The 20734-nt window shown below is 42.3% G+C and overlaps 1 pseudogene across 1 annotated transcript; it reads left to right on the plus strand.

The window, feature by feature from the left end:
• The first annotated feature begins 7453 nt into the window (after window positions 1-7453).
• Window positions 7454-15135, plus strand: LOC308264067 (large ribosomal subunit protein uL11-like; annotated as a pseudogene). Its single transcript has 2 exons — window positions 7454-7926; window positions 14911-15135. The product of its transcript is annotated as a large ribosomal subunit protein uL11-like (transcript).
• Window positions 15136-20734: the final 5599 nt, after the last annotated feature.

Genomic DNA, 20734 nt, shown 5'->3' on the forward strand with positions numbered 1-20734 from the left:
CTTAAACAAGTGTCCATCAGATGAATGGACAGGCAAAATATAGCATATACCTACAGTGGAATATTATTCAGCCTTTAAAAGGAAAGAAATTCTGACACATGAATGAACCTTGGGGACATTATGTTAAGTAAGATAAGCCAATCACACAGCCGGGCGTGGTGGCACACACTTGTAATTCCCGCACTTGGGAGGCAGAGACAGGAGGATCATGCAGGTTCGAAGCCAGCTGCTCTGCCTTAAGAGACCCTGTTTCTAAATAAAATATAAGAAAAAGATTAGGTCTGGGAGTGTAGCCTAGAGGTAGAAGGGTTCCATCCCCAGTACCACCACCAATAATAATAATAATAATAATAATAATAATAATAATAATAACAATAACAACACCAACAACAATAAGCCAATCACACACAAAAAAATACAGTACAATTCTACTCATGTGAGGCACTTAGAGTAGTCAAACCCGCAGAGAGAAAGTGACCTGGTGGTTCAGGGGTTGGGAAGTGGGTTTCGTGTGCATGAGATCTTCATTTTACAGGATAAAAAGCTCTGGAGATGGACAACAGTGATATCTACATATTATGATTATATTTAATGCCACTAAACTATACACTTAAAAATGGTTAAGATTGTACTTTTTTTATTTGCAGTACTGAGGATGAAACCCAGGGGCATTCTATCTCTGAGCTACACCCCCAGCCCTATTTTTTATTCTTTATTTTGAAACAGGGTCTCTCTGAGTTGCAGAGGGCCTCACTAAGTAGTAGCTGAGGCTGTCCGCGAACCACGATCCTCCTGTCTCAGCCTCCCCAATACTGGGATTACAAGCGTGCGCCACCATGCCCGGCTTTAAGATTGTAAATTTTACGTTATGTATATTTTACAGTAGAAAATTAGGAGAAACAAGGAAGAATAGGGGCTGCCTTTTATTGCACACTTGCTGTATACCACATCTTTCCAAAATGGTTTATCGCTAGATCCTCAGAACAACCTTGGGCAGTAAGCAATTTACCTCTTCTGAAAACAAAGAGGTTGAAACAAAATGAGGTAAAGCATCTTGCCCCAAGCTGCCCAGCAAGGACACAGTTAAGCCAGCGTTGTAGTGTGGCTGGTCTGACTTAATATCTGTGCTTAATAGATGCACCTTTGTTAAGGCACTGTACTAGACAGTCTACATTATGCTAGCTCGGTTTGTTTGTCCTCACAATAATCTTATAGTACATTTATGAATAGAAAAATTAGATTTTAAAAATTAGAGAACTAAAAAAAAATTTAAAGAACTAGCCAAGAATGGTGGCACATGCTTGTAATTCCAGTACTTGAGAGGCTGAGGCAAGAGGATTGCAGGTGTACCGCCAGCCTCAGCTACGTAGTGAGGCCCTCTGCAACTTAGTGGACTCTGTTTCAAAATAAGGAATGAAAAATAAGGCTGAAGGTATAGCTCAGAGTCCCTGGGTTCAATTCCCAGTTCCACAAAAGAAGAGAGAGAGAGAGAGAGAGAGAGAGAGAGAGAGAGAGAGAGAGAGAGAGAAGAGAGATCTTTCCCAAAACCATAGAGCTAATAGGTGAAGGAAACTAGACATTAGCCCAGGCAGTCTGGTTCCTATCCCCTCCACTAATACCAGCTCAGAGCTACACACATCATTAGTACGTCCTAGCAACCTGTGCATATGGAAGGAAGAGAGTGTACATCGATAGGACTCTCCTCGTCTTCTCAGAGCCTTCCCGTCCTCCTTCAGACTCAGCGGGAGTGAGCTGGAGTGTCCAGCCAAAAGCAGCTCCGCAAGGGTAAACCGGTGGGTTTGTAAAACTGGACGTGTTTTGTCTGATGAGTCATCTTCGTCTTGTGTCTGGTAAAAATGAAGATGTTTTGTCTCATTGTGGCCCTGAGAGGTATTTAAGGTTGCATCCAGAGATATCTTGAGTTTTTTCATCTTTGTCTGAGTATAAAAATAAAACCAAATGGCCCACCACAGGTACTTGAAGCGGGGGTGGGAGAAACTGGAGGTGGAGTGGCAGGAAACCATACAGCCATGCTATTCAGTGCCTTCTCCCTTCTTCCTGGACACACACACACACTCACACACATGCACATGTGCACTCACACACATGCACACACACACACACACACACACACACACACACACATACACACACACATACACACCTAAAATCCACTGGAAATAGCTGCCTCTCAGCACCTATAGCCAGGCATCTCCCAAAACCTCGGATACCTGTCAGCAAGGTAAATCCTAGGAAACATTGCAAAGCACAATTCTTGTTGCTCCATTTTCTTGTCCTTCCAGCCTAGTCTTGTGGGATCTTCAATATGTCCTCCTCACAGCACCAGTGCCTCATAAGAGCCTCTGCCCTAACCATCCCTCTGGGTCCTTCCTTGTACTTAGTCCTTGATGTACTTATTCAGTGGTTAGGTATGGAATGGTTACCATGAGCTTGGTAGTATTGTTTTTAGGCTCTTGAAATACATTAGTAAACAACACAGACACAAAAAAAAAAAAAAAAAAAAAAAAAAAAAATTCCCTGCCCTGAGAAGTTTACATTCTAGGAAGATCAGGCAGAAAATAAACACAATTCGTCATGAATGGGTAAATTATTTAGTTTGTTGAAGACAATTAATATAGCCAGGTGTGGTGGCACACACTTGTAATTCCAGTACTTGGGAGGCTGAGACAGGAGGATCATAGGTTTGCAGCCAGCCTCAGATACTTAGTGAGACCCTCCACAATTTAGTGAGACCCTGTTCCAAATAAAAAATAAAATAGGTCTGAGGATATAGCTCAGCTCAGAGGTAGTGGGCCCTGAGTTCAGTTCACAGTAACACACACACACACACACACACACACACACACACACACACACCACACACACACACACACAGAGAATATCATTAATATGAAAAAGGGTTTAAAAAAAAAACTAAGGAATCAGGCTTGGTGGCTCATACTCATTAACTTATCAAGATCCTGCTTCGAAATTAAAAGTAAAATGGTCTAGGGGTGTTGTTCAGGAATGGAATGGCCCTGGGTTCAACCCCTAGTAGCACACACACACAAAAAAAATGTTGGGCAGAAAAGAAGATCAAAAGAGCTAAGAGGAGACAGAAAAGTGTGGTTTGAAATATTAAATAGTGCGGCCAGAGAGGTTTCATTGAAAAGAAATAGGAGCAAAGATGTAAGGATGATGAGAGAGTTAAGTGAACAGGCCAGGGAAGAATACTCCAGGCAGGGAAGCACCAGTACAAAGGCCATGGGCCGGAGGCCTCAGGGCTTTGAGGAGCTACACAGAGGCCAGAGCTCTGCAGCACAGCTCGGGAGGGGAGGCAGAGGAGCAGGAGACACCAACAGGATGATGGTGGCCTCTGCCTCGAGGCCTTTCAGGCCAATGTGAGGGCTTTGGATGCTACTCTGAGTGAAATCAGGTAGAGGTGAAAGGTAAATTACATTGTCCCTTGAATTGAATGAATATAGACAGTAGATTTCTCCCTTTTTAGGAAAGTGTGTGTGTGTGTGTGTGTATATATATATATATATATATATATATATATATATGTGAAATAACGTAATGAGGAAAACTGATGACCATCCAACTTGATCTTTTACATCTAAAATGTCTAAAGTGTTTCCCACTTGGAGAATGGAAGAGCCTTCCCTAAGCTGTCCCTCAAGCCCTAATGCTCTATCCTGACCGCTCACTACCCCTCTCTCTCACCTTAGAAACCATTAGACACCTCTGTAGAAATACACATAATCCCACCTTAAGATACATTCTTTCAGCAAGATGACATTTATATATAAATAATAAGAACTTCCAACCCTTCAGGGTTGCCAGTTGGGCCCTTCGTTTATATAACAATCACTGCCACCTATGTCCCCAAGAGGCCAAGACCTCTGAAATTAAAAGCAAACATGCTTTATTCCAATGAAATTTTGGAGACTTAGTATCCAAAGCATCAGGAATCCAATATAAATCCATAAAATTGTTGTTTTGTCCCAAATTAATGATATAAGAGAAGCAATTCTTTACATTAGGTCCTTTTTTCAGGGGGGTACTAATTACTAATTAGTCATTAATTAATTGAGATGGACTATGTAGAATAAAATGATTAAAATTCATAGTAAAATATTTATATTAAATTGGAGAACTTTTTATTCATCAAACTTCACCTTTTAAGGGCATTATATTTGATGAGAAAAATTACTGAAAAGCTATTTGGGTGAATTGTGAGACTCAGGTAATGCTTGAGTAAACACAAATAGTTGATGAAGTGCTGAATTCAGTAAATTAAGGGGAGAGAAACTAGAAGACAGGACAGAGATATCCTTAAGGGAAGGCAGAGACGCCAAGGTCAGATGATTGCCATGGGGACCAGGACAGAGAGAGGGCAGGGGACACTTCAGAATAGGGTGACCAAGGAAAGACTGAGGACAATCAGATCATCTATGGAATATAAAGTAGATTTCTGCAGCTCTCTCTCTCTCTCTCGCTCTCGCTCTCGCTCTCGCTCTCTCTCTGTGTGTGTGTGTGTGTGTGTGTGTGTGTGTGTGTGTGCGTATTTCTGACCCCTCTCTCTGTGAGTCCACAACAGGACAGCTGACATATAGGTTCTAGGCTTCCTTAAGCTAGTAATAAAAATAAATGAATCCTGAAGAAATATAAAGGTAAACTTGGAGACATGCAAATCTCTCTGATAAGCAGTAACAATACCTTTCCTTAGGTCTGGTTAGTGCTTCAGTGGCTGTGGGGCATTGTGTCCTCTAGGGAAGGAAGAAATTAATGCAATACAGTACAATACAACACAACACTCTAGGACACCCATATGAACCCTGGTTTGCAAGTGATGGCATCACCATGACAACAAGAAAGCCAATGGCTTCAAAAGGGAAAAGGGACCTGTCAACTGTGTCATAAACAGTCCTCAGCCTTGGCACTGGTTGATATCTTAGATGGCATAATTCTTTATTGGAAATTTAGAGTGAGGTGTACATGGGGAACTCATCTGACACTTTAGTATGTCTGAAGACATCCCTGGCCTTGACCCACAGAGATGCCAGCAGCACCTCCCCAGTCATAGCAACCAAAAATGTCTCCAGATCCTGCTACATGCCAAACTGCCCTGGTTGAGACCAGCGGCTATGGGGTGACCCAGCTGCACCATATATAACACTGAACTCATATCCAGCCTCTGAAACTACCTAAAGCAATATGGAAGCTGACACATCTGTGCTTTTGAAAACTACAGCTGGAGTGACAATCAAAACGTAAGCCAAAAAAAAAAATTCCAGAATTCCAGTTAACTGCTATTTATTTTTAATGCTTTTGCCGTGGCTGCATGGATATTTCACACAGACAAGAGACTGCTTGATACAAGCTGGGGTTTGTTGATGTGATCAAGAAATGTAATCCATATGAAAGGATTTTATCAATGGCTAAAAGGAACTGGAAGGCTAAACCTTTTATTTCCTTGGTCAAAAGGTGAGCTTATCCCTTTCTCTCTTCTTTTAAGTGAAATAAAAACATAGTTTGAAAACACACCTGCCCATTTGGCTCAATAATTAAGTCTTGTCTGGCCGTAGTATAAAAATAGGTAGTCCTCTGTCTGAACATGAAAATAGCACTTCCCTAACAAAAGCCAAAAGTTTTCAAACTGCAAAAGATGTTTACTTTTATAAAAAAAAAAAAAAAACCTTTTCCTCTGGCGCTTATTTTGGGATTGTGTAGGTGTTCTAGGAGAGGTAAGCAGGTATATAAGGCTCGGAGACAAACCTGTAAGAGACACTTCCTGCTGAGGGAGTCTTGTGACATTCACAACTTCCTACATGTTGTGTCCAGAATATATGCAGGTGTCAGGCACAACTTCCCCTTTTGAAAAGTCATGGCTATCATGAAATAACAATATCAATCATAACTAACTTCTAATCTTTGGGAAACAATTTATATTTATTTATTCATCATCCATTCATTCAACAAATAGTTCATGAAGACCTACGATGAGTGGTTGAGTCTTGGAATATACTGATAAACAAAATCTCTGCTCTTGTGGAAACATTTTTTTTTTGGCAGTACTGGGATTGAGCCCAGGGACATTCTATCTCTGAGCTATACCCCCAGCCATATTTTTTATTCTTTATTTTGAAACAGGGTCTTACCAAGTTGCAAAGAACCTTACTAAGTAGCTGAGGTTGGCTGCCATCCTCCTGTCTCACCCTCCCAAATGCTTGGATTACAAGCATGTGCCACCACACCTGGCTTTATTTTTTATTTTAAAACAGGGTCTCACTAAGTTTCAGAGGGCCTCACTAAGTAGTTGAGACTGGCCATGAATCTGCAATTCTCCTATCTCCGCTTTCCAAGTACTGTGATTATAAGTATGTGCCACCACATCTAACTTGTGGAAACTTTTTAAAACATAAAATACAAATAGATAGGTAAATAGATATACACATTTATTTATGGTAAAAGGTTACAAATAAAGCAAGAAAAAAATTGAACAGAGAAGTGCAATAGTTTGGATCTGGAATGTACTCCCAGGCTTGAAAATTGAAGGCCCAATGGGGTGAGTTCAGAGGTGGTACTCTTGGGAAATGACTGGACCATGTGATAGCATTACTAGGATATGATGGAAATTGTTGAGTGGTGGGCCTCTTTGGAGGAAGTAGTTCTTTGGGGTACATTCCTGGAAGGATATTTGTTTCTGGCCCCTCCTTCCTGCCCCCTCCTCTGTTTCCCAGCCACCAAGAGGCAAACAGCTTTATTCGGCTATGCCTTTCTGCCATGATGTTCTGCCTCACAGTAAGTCCAGAAACAATATATCCAGCTGATTATAGATTGAAAACTCCGAAACCATGAGCAAAAAAAACCCAAAATCTTTTCTCAGGCATTTTGTCACAGTAACAAAAAACTGACTAATACAGACATCATCAGTAAATTCTCTGTAAAGGTCCAGAAGAAAATGTTTTGAACTTTATGGACCATGTTGTCTCTTAGTTCTGCCACTGTTAGACAAAAGAGGCCATATTCAAGACATTAAAAAGATGAGTGTGGCTATATTTCAATAAAACTTTATTTACAAAAATAGCTCATTAAAAACCATAGTTTTCTAATACTAAGGCAAAATAAAAGCAATTAGGAGTTCAGAGAAATCACCAGTTTTGAGCTAGTTTATTAAAGTAAGCCCCACTGAGAAAATAATATTCAATTAAAAACTAGAAAAAAAAAACAGCATCATGGCACATGCCTATAATTATAGTACTGGGGAGGCTGAGATAGGTGAATAGCAGGTTCACAGCCAGCCTTAGCAACTTAGGGAGGTGCAACTTAGTGAAACCCTGTTTCAAAATAAAAAAAATAGATAAGGCTTTCAGCTCGGAGGAGGTCAAGGTGCAACTCTCTTCAGTTGCCTGGAATCCAGGTTCATCTGACATCAGCTGCCTCCGCCATGCCTCCCAAGTTCAACTCCAACAGAATCAAAGTCGTGTACCTAAGGTGCACAGGTAGCAAGGTCAGCACCACGCCTGCCCTGGCCCCCAAGATTGCCCCCCTGAGTCTGTCTCCAAAAAAGTCTGGTGATAACATTCCCAAAGCAACTGGTGAGTGGAAGAGCCTAAGGATCACAGTGAAGCTGACCATTCAGAACAGACGAGCCCAGACTGAAGTGGTACTGTCTGCCTCTGCCCTGATCATCAAAGCCTCCAGGAGCAGCCAAGAGAAAGAAAGAAGCAGAAAAACATTAAACACAGTGAAGTATCACTTTTGATGAGATTGTCAACATTGCCCAACAGATGCAACACCCATCTTTAGCCAGAGAACTTTCTGAAATCATCAGAGATCCTGAGAACTGCCCAGTCCATGGGCTGCAGTGTTGATGGTCGCCACCCTCATGATATTATAGATGGCATCAACAGTGGCACAGTAGGGTGCCTAGAGAGTTCAAGTACAAAGGAAAGTATTTCAATAAAGGATCATCTGATAAAAAATAAATAAATAGGGCTGGGGGTGTAGCTCAGAGGTAGTATGTCCTTGAGCCCCATCACTGGTATAAAAAAAAAAAAAACCTAGAAGGTAAACAAGTTGATGTATAGTTCTATAGAGAAAGAGCATTCCAGGTAAAGGCAATAGCTGGTACAAAAGTCCTGTGACAGCAATGTGTCTGGTGTTTTGAAGCCCAGGAAGGAGCCCTGCCTGGCTGAGGCAGAATGAGCAGCCCTATTTGTAAGCACTTGCAACTGGTATGGTATTTCCAGTTCATTTTCCTCTTTCTTGTTCCCTTTTCTGGTAGAAGAAACAAGTGTTATTACAATGAGTAAGATCTAAGAAATGGGCTTCTTCCTGACCTAGGAGAGGAAGAGGCACTAATGTCTTGTTTTCTCTCTGTTATGGACTTAATTCAACTCAACACCAAGAACAGAGATGATAGATGAGGGCAAGAAAACCTAGCCACAGAGGTGTTCTCTGGCAGCCTTTTACCAACACATTCTAAGCCTCAGCAAAGCCATCAAAAAGGTTTATATTTGCTTAAAATGCAGCTTTATAAAATACTCCCTTCTTTTTCCTTGGCCTGATAATTCCTGGAGTGTGTTTTGAAATAACTGACTGGCATTTCACAGCACCAGAAGGCAGGGCTATGATTTCTAAATCTCAATAAAACCATCTTCTAAGAAGTACTCCATATCCCGGTGTGCCAGGAGGAAGAATGGCTTGAGCCTCCACATGCTGTCAGAGTAAAGCCAGCACATGTCAGGATGCACAGACTCACCCAGGAGGGAACAGTGCACCACCTCCCTGAGCAACCACTGCGGAGGTGAGGGAGGTCGTGGTGTGTGACATCGTGTCCTTAATTCCACATGGAGTCCACTTACAGTGAAACTTGGAATAATAAATTTTCATTTTCACCCCACCTCATTACACACACACACACACACACACACACACACACACACACACACACAAGTTTCTTATGAAAGAATGACACAACAAGGGATGCAGGATAAAACAAAAGCCTGGTTAAAATTAGCAAACACAGCCAGGCATGGTGGCTCACCTCTGTAATCCCAGTACTTGGAAGCTAAGACAAGAGGATTACCGGTTTGCAGCCAGCCTCAGAAATATAGCAAGACCCTCAGCAACCTAGTGAGATCTTGTTTCAAAACAAAAAATAAAATAGGGCTGAGGGTATAGCTCAGAGGTAGAGCGCCCCTAGTTTCAATTTCCAATACCACACACAAAAATAATAATAGCGAGCAGAAATATACAAGACACTAAGACCTCTCTCAGCAGTAGAACATCTCTGGATTCAATCCCCCGTACTACACACACACACACACACACACACACACACACACACACACACACACACAAAAGAAAAATAGTAATAACAAGCAGAAATACATACAAGACACCAAGACCTCTCTCATAGGTAGAGCATCCCTTGGTTCAGTCCCCAAGGGACTGAACCACACACACACACACACACACACACACACACATGCACGCACATGCACACACACACACACACACACACACACACACACACACACACACTAGTAATAGCAAGCAGAAATACATACAAGACACCAAGACCTCTCTCATAGGTAGAGCATCCCTTGGTTCAGTCCCCACAAGGGACTGGGGACTGAACCACACACACACACACACACGCACACACGCACGCACATGCACACGCACACACACACACACGCACACACACACACACACTAGTAATAGCAAGCAGAAATACATACAAGACACCAAGACCTCTCTCATAGGTAGAGCATCCCTTGGTTCAGTCCCCACAAGGGACTGAACCACACGCACACACATGCACGCGCACACACACGCACGCACATACACGCACACACACGCACATGCACGCACACACACACGCACGCACGCACACACACACACACACACACACACAATAGTAATAGCAAGCAGAAATACATACAAGACCCCAAGACCTTGCTCCCTCTCAAATCTTGCCCTCGTTTTCCCACCATGCAAAGTGAACTGCAGCCCACCTGCAGTCCTTTTCCAGGTTCCACACTGATCCCTCCCCAAGAGGGGTCCCCTTCAATCACGAATGCCTGTGGGGCCCACCCCTTCTCTTGGGTGACTCCCCAACACCCTTGGACTCAAAGGGCATTTCCTGAAATGAAGGCAGCCCCCGTGTCACACTGTCACATCAAGGCTACTGTCCTCCCCAGAACGTTTCAGTTTGTGGTCTATACATCCATCTGAGCAACGAATATGTACCTGTCCCTCCCACTACACCGGAAGCTTCATGAGGACAGAAGTCCCTTTCCTTCTGCTCCCAGAGCCAGTAGCGCCTGACATAGAGACACTCCCTAGGTATTGGTAAGATAAATGGAGTCTCCTAGCAGTCACAACAAAGAGAATAGCATGACACGTTAAAATATGTGCAAAGTTAAACATAAAAACAAATAAAATAATTTTTTTAAGTTCTAGGGGTTTTGCTGGGCACATGTCTGCAATTCTAACACAGGTTTAAGGCCAGCCCTAGCAACTAAGCAAGGTCCTCAGCAACCTAGCAAGATCCTGTTTCAAAAAAATAAAATGGGGAGGGGGCAGGCAAGCTCAGAGGTAGAATGGCCCTAGTTTCAATCCCTAATACCACAACAAATAAATAAACATTCTCGTTTTTTTAAAAAAAATTTCCCAGAAGTATGCAAAAAGAGAATATTTTTTGAAATTTATGACAACAACCTTATATTGATATAATAATCCATTTTAAACAGCTATTTCCTAAGGCATCCCTTAATACAGAGATTGACAAATGCCAAGTCACAATTCAATGTGAATAATGTGTGTGTGTGTGTGTGTGTGTGTGTGTGTGTGTGTGTGTGGTACCCAGGGGCATTCTACCTCAGAGCTACACCACCAGCCCTATTTTTTATTCTTTTTATCTTGAAACAGGGTCTCAATGGCTTACAAAGGGCCTCAATAAGTAGCTGAGGCTGTCCTCGAACCATGATCCTCCTATATCAGCCTCCCAAATGCTGGGATTACAGTGTGTGCCACCACTCCCAGCTTCAATATGAATAATTCTAAAGGAGCCAAAACAGGGTGATACAAGAGCAGGGGTTTTCTCCGAGTTCTAATGCAGAGGTAAAATAGCATTAGCCAAGCTGAGGGACCGTACTGTGTGTCCTCCAGGCTCTGATCATGGATACTCTTTCCAGTCAGGATCACGGCCTGACGGGACAGCTCCTCACTGAAGGCTCTATTCTCTGTGAATGAAGAAAGACCAGATGCACTTTCATTCTGACAAACCAGCTGGCAAGAGGGTGTCATTCCATTGACCTTTGTTCAGGACTGAGCTTTCCCCATTCAGGAGAATGACTGTGTTAGTCCCATTCATCTGTTAAAGATGCCTGTGGCTCATACTCCCCTCTTGTGGCCACTTCCAACCATACTAGCCTGTACATGGGAGCTCAGCAAAGCAAATGAGACATCAAGTGCCTTTAGCAAGTCAGGTAACTTGGGACCATCCATGCCTTAGCCCTATAATCTCAGACCATTAAAAAAAAAAAAAAGACTAGTGGAGTCAGGTGTGGTGGCATGTGCCTGTAATCTCAGTACTTAGGAGGCTGAGAAAGTAGGGTTGCAGGTTTGAAAAGAGCTCCACAATTTAGCAAGATCCTCAGCAACTCAGACCCTGTTTCAAAATAAAAAATGAAATAGGGCTAGGGGTGGAGCTGAGAGGTAAGCTGCCCCTGGGTTCAGTCTCCAGTACTGCAAACAACCAGACAAAAACTAGTATGTATTTAATAGCACGTCAAAACAAAAGTCTATTAGCTTTGTATTAGGTTGTCATTGGTCAGGGTTTTAAATTTCTACAAAGTGTACTATTCAGCCAAAGCAGGTTGAGAGGTTGCTGCAAACACAAAAAAAGGCCTGCATTGCCTTCCTTAGGCATATTGGCCTTCTCTCAATTTGCTGCCCTTCAAGTGACCTGTCAGCAGATTTGAAACATTTTGGGGACTGAGGAAAGGAATCTGATCTGGTAGATGAAACAATCAATAGAGTTGTAAACAATCACCCAACACATATTTATTAATCAAGCTTATATTAGAGCCACATGTGATGAAACACACCTGTAATCCCAGTACTTGGGAGGCTGAGACAGGAGTATCACAGGTTTGAGATCAGCCTCAGCAATTTAGCGAGGCTCTCAGAAACTTAGTGAGACCTTTTTTCAAAACAAAAAATAAAATAGGGCTGGGGTGTAGCTTAGAGGTAGGACACCTCTGGGTTCCAACCACAGCACACACATACACTAAAAAAAAGATTATATAAGAAATTATCCACACTTGAAAACATTACTTAGTAGGCCAGAGGGCACCCCTACACAAATAATCATGTTACATGAATGAAAAGTGAAAAATGGCAAAGAAAAAAATTATAATAAGATGATCTTCCTTCTTTTATTTATTTATTTCTTTATTTTTTGCGGGTCTGGTGATGGAACCAAGAGGCATTTAACCTCTGAGCTACACCCCCTGCCCTATTTTTTATTCTTTATTTTGAAACAGGTCTCACTGAGTTGCGAAGGGCATCACTAAGTAGCTGAGGCTGTCTGCGAACCACGATGCTCTGGTCTCAGCCTCCCAAATGCTGGGATTACAAGTGTGCGCCACCACGCCTGGCTTGATGATCTTCCTTCTGACACAGGACAAAACAGAGATGGAAAGTGAAGGTGGACAGTGAATGAGCCGCTTCTCCTAAACCAAGACATTTTACTACAGAATAACTATGAATATAGTACTGAGCGTGATGGTGCATGCCTATAATCCCAGTACTTGTGAGGCTGGGACAAGAGGACTGAAGGTTCAAGGCCAGCCTCAGTGAGGCCCTCAGCAACTTAGCAAGACCCTGTTTCAAATTTTCAAAAATTACATGCCGAGTGTGGTGGCACACGCTTGTAATCCCAGCATTCGGGAGGCTGAAACTCAGAGGATCGCGGTTCGCAGACAGCCTCAGCTACTTAGTGAGGCCCTCTGCAACTCAGTGAGACCCAGTTTCAAAATAAAGAATAATAATTAAAAAAAAAAACTATGGCAGGAGTGTAGCTCAGAGGTTGAATGTCCCTGGGTTCCATCCCCAGACCCACTATATATATATATATATATATATATATATATATATATATATATATATATATCACACACTTGTAATCCCCGCGCTTGGGAGGCGGAGACAGGAGGATCACGCAGGTTCGAAGCCAGCCTCCCTGGCTTAAGAGACCCTGTTTCCAAATAAAAATATAAAAATAGGTCTGGGAGTGTAGTGCGGAGGCAGTAGGGCTTCCAGGAACCCCAGTACCACCCAAAAAAAAAATTAGATAGATAGATAGATAGATAGATAGATAATAAAAAGGACCAAAGAAGATCAGAAACACAGAGTTCAACTCCCAGTACACACACACACACACACACACACACACATATAATGTGTGTGTGTGTGTGTGTGTGTGTGTGTGTGTGTGTATCTGGCAACACCAAACTAAGATTTCTCCATGAGAACAAGTCTACAAGAGTTCAGTAGCAGCTGTGACCTTTAGGTAGACTACAGATTTTTCAGTTTGCACTTCCTCTTGTCTTCCTGATACTGAGGCAGAGCAGAGGAGCTGAGGACAGAAAAGATTAAAAGAGGCCATCATGTAAAGACCAAAAGCAGGGGGATTTTTTAAAATTTTTTATTGGTGCATTATATTCATACATCATATTAGGGTAAAAAAACTTGTGTGTACATACATGTACACATCACTGATTTAACCCCTACCCAATTCCCACCCCATTCCCTCCCCATCCCTCCTTCCCTTGCTTGGCTTAGTGGTTGACTTCAATATGTTTAAGTACAGGAAATTTAATAAGCTATAAGATATATAATAAAATAAAAATGCATAAGATATAAGGGAAGGTTAATAAGTTGACCAGTCAAGAACTATGAAAATCAAAACAAAACTTGGACCCTTCTGTGGGCCCCATTCTGAGGACAATCTGTGTAAACAAGGATGGGGGTGGGCGGCCAGCAGACCAGTGGGGCCAGGAGTTTAGAGCCCACCAGCCCATGAGTTAAGGATTCAAATTAAGGATTGAAACTGGGCAAAAGACAATGGTACCCAAGACCCAATTCTGACTAATAATAAAAAAGCAAATAAAAAGTAAAAAATCGGATGTTCTCCCTAATATGCAGAAACTAGGGAGAAAAGGGATCATAGGAAGAACTCTAGACAAAGAAGGAGAAATCATAGATGAGCACATAAGTGACCCAGCTGAGGGGAATGGGAGGGGGGAGAGGGAAATTCCTTACTGTACATGATGTACATTCACAAGCATATCAAAGTCGATCACTAAGCCAAACCTAAGAAAGAAGAAGCCGGGAGGGAATGGGGAGGGAATTGGGGAAGGGCTAAATAGTAATGTGTGCATGAATGCCTCTACCATCTTATACCCCATTAAGATGTATGACTACAACCAGGCATGGTGGCACATGCTTGTAATCTCAGTACTTGGGAGGCTGAGACAGGAGGATCGCAAGGTCACCACCAGCTTCAGCTACTTAGAAAGGCCCTCCACAATTTAGTGAGACCTTGTTTCAAAATAAAAATGAAAACTAGGGCTGGGGTGTAGCTCAGAGGTAGATGCCCCTGGGTTCAATCCCCAGTCCTGAAAAAAATATATGTATGACTACAATGCACTAATAATTTTTAAAAGACCAAGAAACTAAAAGAGTAGATGAATAAGGTTTAAGAGCTCACCTTCCAAGAACTTCAACTGTTACTGTCTTTTGGGGATAATTTCTGTCTTCTATATTTCCTTGACTTAAACTTTCAGATTTCTCTACCCTTCATTAGTTCTTGAATTTCATTCATAGAAATCCACTGGACAAGAGCACAATAAGAGGGGACACTGGGATCATTTTGGCGCCCCATATGGGACCACGAGAGAAGGGGAGATCAGTGGAGAAAGAATGTGGTTACAATACAAAGGCTTGTCAGCTGCCGTCACCAGTGCCGCCTGTGTAGAGATGCATATGTGCTGCTTTTTTACTTCTGACCTCTTCATTCATTCATATGACCTCCCTGGCCCTCGAGGGTAATTGCATTTGCCGATGTCAATTCAGAGCAGGGAAGGCAGTGGGATGAGGCAATGGGGCTTTCATCAAAAATGTGATCATAAGAATGCGGAAGGGCTCACACAAAACTTGCTTGTTCTAGTGGGTTTTTTTTTTTTTATCAAATTTCAACCAGTTTTAGCATACAACATGAGAAGTGCTGATAAAATGGAAAGAATTACAATTATGAAAACTTCAACTGCATTTTCTCAGAAAAGCAACTATAATGTTTCCAAAAAGTTATTCTGCTCATTTTTTTTCATAAGTTTGTAGAGGGGTAAGTGCTGTTATATCAGATAGAGTTCCACAGGAAAATATTTATGACTCAGTTTCTCCAGTCATAACTTATAATTGCCAGTTGATTACAGCACAGAAAATTGTGTATTTTTAAGCATGAGACATATATCTTTCCTTTTTTGTGTGTGTGTATGTATGTGTGGTTCTGGGATTGAACCTAGGGGCATTCTACCTTAGAGCTACAACCCCAGCCTGATTTTTTTTTGATGTTGTTGTTCTTTATTTTGAAACAAGGTCTCACTAAGTAACTGAGGCTTTCCACAAACCCAGATCCTCCTGTCTCAGCCTCCCAAGTACTGGGATTACAGGCATGTGCCATCACGCCTGGCTTGCATGAGACATGTTTCTGTCTATTGGTGAGACTCATTAGTCAGGAGGGTAAAATTGGTTAGGAGGAGGGATGGCTCAAATCCTTTTGTATGTAAAACACTTACACAGATGTAGTGCTTTGATAGATAAACAGCATCTGTGGTATTACAATTTCATGGGGGAGGAGACACAGGAAAAAAATAATCCAAAAGCTCCTTGAGGGAGTGATAATAAAATAAACTTTGAAAAATAAGATGTAAGATATATAATATGCCTGCAAGGGTGAGTATTGTACAAATGATTTACTTTGTTTCCTTAAGATGCCAATTCGTTAATGCCAATGTAGATGCCAAACCGTCCTAACTCAGCTTTCCTAATGTTTGCCAGAAACCACACCTTGCTGTAGCACTGAGGTGTACAGTCAGGCCACGCACAGTCTGTACCACAAACTATTGCCCCTTCTCAACTGAAATGTCAACAAAAATACAAAACCTTTAGCTCAAAATCAAGAAGAAAACACATCCACAAGAACAAATTTCCAGTATAGGATTGCTTCATTCTACAAGCAGCCTTTTATAGTCAAAAACATCTTGCTCTGGGGATTCATCACTACAGCCAAAAAAAACTTCCCTACAGACTTGGAGAAGGGAAGCTTTTAGCTAATAAGAGCAAAGTAACCCAACCCATGAGAAGGCCCAAGGAGAAAATGTTGTCTTGGGGAAACAGGACACTTCCTGACTGTCAAATGCACAGAAATATATAAAATTCCAGATGCGTGTCTCATGGACAAGGGAGCCAAGCACCAGGTGCCTTCATTAACTGGGCTCCATGTCCCCTCCAGGGTGAGGCCAAATCAAAAGAGTAGCCGCAGAGCTCCCACTGCAAGGGCCCTGCCAACCCCAGGCCCCCAAACTCAATGAGGTTCTGTCTGAGAAAGGGCAACTTCAGAGGACTCCGGGGATTGTGAGCAGCTGCAGTGTTCACAGAGCTTGACTAAAGGATAGGCTTCACCCTTCTGCTGAAAGTCATCCCTCACAGAGTATAGCAGCAGTTCGTGGGAAAAGAGAAGGCCCTTTTATCCCAAACAGAAGGCTTCATGACAAACTCTTCAGCCTTTTTTGGGGGACTGGGGGGCCCCTTTCTCCGTATTGTAGCCAGCACCATCATTATGTATGGAGCCTTAGACCAGTCGTGCATTGAACACAGCACTATACAAATATCATCTTTTCCTCCCAATTACCCTGGAAAGTGGGTAGGTGGACCGGCATCATTATCATCATCTGCGACCCTGAGTGCTTAAGTAACTAGCCCAAGGTCACACAGCTGAGAAGCATCACGGCTGCAACTTGAATTCAGTTCAGACTCATCGATTTTTCTGCCTGCCAGGCTTTCTCCGGGGAGGATGGTGATATTTTTTTTTTAACATACACTGCATTATCAAACAAGTTGATTGGTGTAATTTAGCTAGAGGGGTAGTAGAATTTATTTCTGATAGTCTGCAATGGGATCAGTGATTAGCAAGATTCCATCCGGCCTTATGGATGTCCTTTAAAGATCTGACTCTGTTAAGGTGGAAGTCAGGAAAAATTGAAGAGACAAGATAATAGCAGGCCTCGGCCTTCAGTTCCAAATGTCCTTAAATTTAGAGTTTATCAATTCTGGACCAAGGCTCTAGGACTACGTACCTACATGGAGCTCTTTAGGCTGGGACTCAGACACATCTTGCACCTTGGCACTGCGTTTGAAGGTTCCATATTTGTGGCCAGATAACCACCAGGCTAGTCTCTTCTGGAATCTTTCAACAGTAATAAACTTCTCAGAGGACCAAAAAGTAAAACAAAACAAACAACATCAACAAAATCCCCAAACTTCTTTCTACTGTGATGAAGAACTTCAGGGAGATGAAAGGAAATAACTCTTAATGAAAATCTGCTCACACACAGGTGCAAAATATCATCATGAACTAGGCCACATGAGAGCAGCTGTTGACTTTGGTTGAACTAAGAAAATATGTGTTAAAATCTGTTTCCTTACACCACTGTAACTTTTGTATTTTATTTTATTTTATTTGTTTATTTTTGGACTGTAGGTTGAACCCAGGGGCATTCTACCTCCAAGCTATACTCCTGGCCCTTTTTTTCTTTTGAATCAGGATCTTGTTAAGTTGCTGACATTTGTACTAAGTTGGTGCGACTGTAACTGGCCTCCACCCTTCAAAACTCCTGTCTTAGCCTCCCAAGTACTAGTGTATCAGTATTGGGGAATGGCTCCAAAATGTATTAATGTGCCAGTATTGGAATGGGGCTTTAAAATGTATGAATGTACCAGTACTGGGAAATGGTTTCCAAAAAATGTATTTGAAAATAACCTCAGTATTAAAAAAAATCCAGGAGCTTCAGGGAACAGAATTCCAGGCACCCAAGGGGGATTAGCAAGACAACAGAGATAGTCCCAGGGCCCTTTTTCGTTATAAAGATAAGATTTCCCAAGGATGTGGGAGGATGCCATAAACCTTCAAAAGATCTCAAACTCCATGGGAGGATGCCATAATCCTTCAAGAGATACCAACCCTGATGATCAATTAACACAGTTTGGGGTGTAACAAAAGGCTTGGAGTCTGTACCAGAGACAGGACAGACCTACAGGGAGGAATCTCCACATCAAAAGACTTGCCCCCAGAGGGGGCAGATCTAGTCTGGTCAGAAGACTAGGTATAAAGATATTCTGTATACAGAAACCTTCTGTGACTTTTTTTTCAAGTCACCCCCCACCATAATACCTCTTGTATAGGGCTTTATTAACTCTGTACTATCTTTATATCTTTGTAATAATAAAAAGTGCTTAAGCTAAAAGAGTTCGGGTAGTGTTTTCTTTTTTTTTTTCTTTTTTTTTTTTTTTTTTTTGGTGGTACTGGGGTTCCTGGAAGCCCTTCTACCTCCGGGCTACACTCCCAGACCTATTTTTACATTTTTATTTGGAAACAGGGTCTCCTAAGCCAGCGCACGCGGCTGGCTTCGAACCTGCGCGATCCTCCTGTCTCTGCCTCCCAAGTGCGGGGATTACAAGCGTGCGCCACCACGCCCGGCGTCAGGTAGTGTTTTCTATACCTAGCTCAGAACAAGAACCCGTGGCTACCTCTCTCACCATTACAGTTCTGGGAGCCTAACAGGGTCCCCAGAACACTTCCACTTCCATAACAGTTTCCCAACCATAACACTAGGATAGCAGGTGTGCACCACTGCACCTGGTGCAACCTTACTTCTATGACTTTGAACCTTATTTCTTTAAAACTCAATCCTCACTGTTGGTGAGACTGCAAATTAGTACAACCATTATGGAGATCAGTATAAAGGTTCCTCCAAAGACTAGGATTGGAACCACCATATGACTCAGATACAACTTCTTGGTATCTTTCCAAAGGAATTAAAGTCCAAAAGAATATTATAGTGATACATGCATGTCTATGTTTTGAGCAGCCCACTTCACAGTAGCCAAATTACGAAACCAAGCTAGATGTCTGTCAACCGATGAATGGATAACAACAGTGTGATATATACACACAACAGAATTTTACTCAGCCGTAAAGATTTAAAAAAATTATGTCATTTTCAGGAAAATGGATGGAATATAATATATTATGCTAAGTGAGACCAGCAAGTCACAGAAAATCAAGCATCCTATGTTTTCTCTCACCTGTGGGAGCTAGATAGAAAATAGGAAACAAAAGGGACTTTAGATAAATGGGGAGAGACCAGAAGAAACGTGGAAGGGGATTGAAGGAGGAGGTGGGGAAGGAGTAAAGAAAAACTGATGAAAGAAACAGTTCAAATAATGCCGTGCCCATATATGAAGACACCACTGTCAATCTCACTAATGTGTATGGGGTGGGTGGCTGGGTGGGAAACACAGCAAATGCTTTGGACATGTATGTCTATATCACTTTGAACCTCACTATGATGTAAAATTACAATGTACCAATAAAAGTACATTTTTAAAAACTCAGCTATTTTTCTCAAAGTTATACTCAATCATTATTTCCTGGGCAATCTCAGAGACGTCTCATGTGTCCCATATTCCCAGTTAGCAAATGATGTCACCCATTTCATGGTTGCTTGCGGTCGCCCCTTTGGGGGTATTTGCTGCCTGGGGAGGAAGATGAGGTCAGTGCTGCTTTGAGGCCCAAGGTTTGGCTGCCTCTCACCAGGCATCGCCTGCCAAGCTCCACTGTTTGCCTGACACCACCACCTCCAGTGCGTCCACCATCACTGCTCACCAGCACTCTGCCTGTGCTGAGCTCGGCCTCTGTCAGTCAACACTTCTACTCTTAGTACCCCAAGTGTTTCCGCTGTGCGCTTTGGGAGCTGGAGCGTGCCAGTACAGAGAGTAAAGGCTGAGATGTTCAAGTGGTTTTGAATGCTCTGGAATCTTCCATCAATCAAAGCCTGCTGTGTTCTTCATTACATGAGTAAGGCACGTGGGTATTGGACAAGACTGCATATGCCTCAGGCTTAAAAGAGATTCGACTAAAAGGCTTGTACTGTTTAAATCAAGCCTCCCTCTCTCCAAGATGCAGTTTCACCCATTGAGAGCTGGGCTGCGGTCAAATCTAAGAGAAATAAACAAACCCATCACTCCAGCAACTCAGTGACTGAGCTTATCTTGTCTGTCCAACTTCCTGTTCACTTAGAATGAGTCTTTCCCAAGAAGTCCTTGATTCCTCCTAGAGGACTTGCCCCGCTCATCCTTCAGAAGGACAAAAGTTTTGGCTCAAACCAAACCCCCAAAACAGAGATCAGAATCTAATTGCAAATAGAAATTACATTTGGAGATTTGCTAATGTCAACATTGAAGAACAACTGAACTATCACAGGTCATTTGTTACCATTTCCAGAGTTTCTTTTACAGAATTGGCTTTTAGAAGCCGGGCATGGCAGTGCACACTTATAATCCCAGTTCTTGAGAGGCTGAGACAGGAAGA

The sequence above is a fragment of the Muscardinus avellanarius genome, assembly GCF_963383645.1.
Source record: "Muscardinus avellanarius genome assembly, chromosome: 6".
Taxonomy (NCBI): Eukaryota; Metazoa; Chordata; class Mammalia; order Rodentia; family Gliridae; genus Muscardinus; species Muscardinus avellanarius.